The sequence below is a fragment of the Carassius gibelio genome, chromosome B11, assembly GCF_023724105.1.
Source record: "Carassius gibelio isolate Cgi1373 ecotype wild population from Czech Republic chromosome B11, carGib1.2-hapl.c, whole genome shotgun sequence".
Classification (NCBI taxonomy): domain Eukaryota; kingdom Metazoa; phylum Chordata; class Actinopteri; order Cypriniformes; family Cyprinidae; genus Carassius; species Carassius gibelio.
The window spans coordinates 2,567,393-2,570,225 of NC_068406.1; the positions used below are offsets into that span (position 1 = coordinate 2,567,393).

At 43.0% G+C, this 2,833-nt stretch overlaps 1 long non-coding RNA gene across 1 annotated transcript; it reads right to left on the reverse strand.

Annotated features, from left to right (window-relative positions):
* Window positions 1-1,266: 1,266 nt before the first annotated feature.
* LOC127968105 (uncharacterized) lies at window positions 1,267-2,094 on the reverse strand. Its single transcript, XR_008155894.1, has 3 exons — window positions 1,922-2,094; window positions 1,537-1,761; window positions 1,267-1,455 (listed from the first exon to the last, which is right to left on the reverse strand). It is a non-coding gene; the product is annotated as an uncharacterized LOC127968105 (long non-coding RNA).
* Between the last annotated feature and the right edge of the window lie 739 nt (window positions 2,095-2,833).

The window sequence follows — 2,833 nt, forward strand, 5'->3', positions numbered from 1 at the left end:
CGCGACTGGTGGGAAGTAAGTCGCTTCCATATAAACACTTGGAAGGAGTTTGAGTCTGCATTTCTCTCTGCTTTTTTGTCGGAGGACTATGAGGATGAGCTGGCTGAACGTGTCCGCACTAGAGTTCAAGGGGAGAAAGAATCAGTAAGAGACTTTGCATTTACTTATCAAGCATTGTGTAAAAGATGGAAAGCCACCTTAACAGAAAACGAGATTGTCAAAATGATTCTAAAAAATATCAAGCCTTACCTTGCAAGTCAGTTACGCAGTCGTGTGAACACTGTCGAAGATTTGGTAAGACTTGGACACCAATTGGAAAAAGACCATGAAGAACAGCTTCGGTATGAAGGTCGTATGGGCTTTAAACAACAAGCCAATTCACAAAAACAATTATCCAACCGATCTGCTGAGAAACCGCTTGTTCAGTGTTGGAGATGTAATGGACCGCATCCTCCAGGAAACTGTCTAAAGTATGTACATCCTCCTTCTCCACAGTCTTCTGGTCAACATCAACAACATTTCACCCATGGAAAGTATTCTCACCACTCTGCAAAGTCAGGAGGCCGACCATCCAATAACACTGTAGCAGCCTCTGAAATACCACAGGCACAAGCAGAAACTCAGAAGATTCCAAGATCAAATGCATTCATGACCATACCTCAACAATTAGTAGTTCCAATTAGCATTGGATCTTGGTCTGGGAAAGCGATCGTGGATACTGGAGCAAGTTACACGTTAATTCATGAGAATCTTATGGAGCAAATTGCAAACCCTCTTCATCTCCAACATTGGTCCTGTGGTCCTCTTTACTTAGCTAATGGCAAAGCTGAGGGTCCTTTAGGATGGATAAACATTAATGTTCATCTGCACAAAAAATCCATCACAGTACCTGCTGTGGTTCTCCCTTCTCAAGCTCTTGCTTATGCCATCATCTTGGGATTGGACTTCATTTTTTTCAGTGGCTTGCAAATTAATGTCAGTGAACAAAAATATTCTTTTCAGTCAGACCCTTCTGAAGAACATCCATTCCAACCTGGAAATGCTAGTGAACCACTGGTGAACTCACCACCAATGAAGGAAAAGAAAAGAACTAGCAAAGGCAAACTAAACCTAACCTTGTTAAGTGCTGTTCCTCCTCCCTTAACCATGTTACAAACTGACAGTGTGGATGATGCAACCTTAATTAGAGATGCTGTAAGTAAAGCACATCTACCTATGGGTGGAAAACAACAGCTACTTCAGATATTAGAAAGCAAACCACAAGTATGTACTCACCAAACTGGGCGAACGGATGTCCTACAACATTACATCTATACTACCTGCCAGGTTCCTATCAAACAACGGCCATATCGGTTATCCCCTGTCAAGCAACAAGCAATGGAGGAACAATTGGAAGTAATGTTGAAAGAGGGGATTGTGGAGCCATCACATTCTGCTTGGGCCTCACCTGTAGTTCTGGTTCCAAAGAAAAAAGGAAAGTTAAGATTCTGTTTAGACTTCCGTAAAGTGAATGGAATTACTGAAAATGACGCTTACCCTCTTCCGAACATCACTGAGATCCTAGAATCACTCTCCGGGGCATCCATTTTCTCCACTCTAGACCTTAACTGTGGATATTGGCAAGTGATGATGGACCCTGATAGTAAAGCCAAGACTGCTTTTATCGTGTCTGCAGGTCTGTATCATTTCAATGTCATGCCTTTCGGGTTAAAAAATGCCCCTGCTACCTTCCAGAGGCTGATGGAGACAGTCCTGGGGGAGCTAAGAAAGAAAATATGTTTTGTCTATATTGACGACATTATCATTTATTCTTCGTCAGTAGTTCAACACTTCTATGACCTGAAAACTGTTCTCCACAGGCTGGAAACTGCCGGTCTCAATATTAATTTGAAAAGTGCAATTTTTTCCTTCCAAAAATCACCTTTCTAGGACACGTGGTGAGCAATAAGGGCATCACAGCTGATCCAAGTAAAGTTGAAGCCATTCGTGCCTTTCCTGCTCCCAACACCTTGAAGGAAGTTCAGAGGTTCTTGGGATTAGCCGGTTGGTACCACCGGTTTGTGCCAAATTTTTCTAAAATTGCTGAGCCCCTCAATTCCCTGAAAAAAAAAGGGACAGGTGTTTAAATGGACAAAACAGTGTCAGCAAGCGTTTGACCAGTTAAAAGCATGCCTTACCTCGCCCCCCATTCTCGGCCACCCTGATCTGCAAGTCCCGTTCATTGTTTACACAGATGCCAGTGATACTGGACTGGGTGCCATTCTCTCGCAGAGAAAAGAACTAGGTAGGGAGGAGGTTATTGCATATGCCAGTCGAACATTAACTGGAGCAGAGATCAACTACACGGCAACAGAAAAAGAGTGTCTGGCAGTTATATGGGCCTTAGAGAAGTGGCAACATTACCTGGAATACAAGCTTTTCACGGTTGTCACAGACCATTCCGCTCTACAATGGGTCATGGGATCCACTAAAACCAACAGCCGCCTCATCCGATTGGTCTTAAGATTGCAAAAATTCAACTTTGTCATTGAATACCGTAAAGGGAAATTAAACGTCGCCCCTGATGCTCTGTCCAGGTCATCAGTCACAGCAAAGACTCCTATCACAGCACTTTACACCAAGCAACAGACGGATCAACTTTCAGAGCTTCCAGTGACCGATATTGTTCTGTGGGAAGAACAGCATAAAGACTGTGAAGTAATAAAGTTGTTACAAGCAGTAGCAGAAGAACAAAGCCCTCAAACAGACCAATACGAAGTGGTAGAAGACAAGCTGTATCACAAATCTCACCTGAAAAATGATCAAATACACTACAGAGTGTATGTTCCCAACA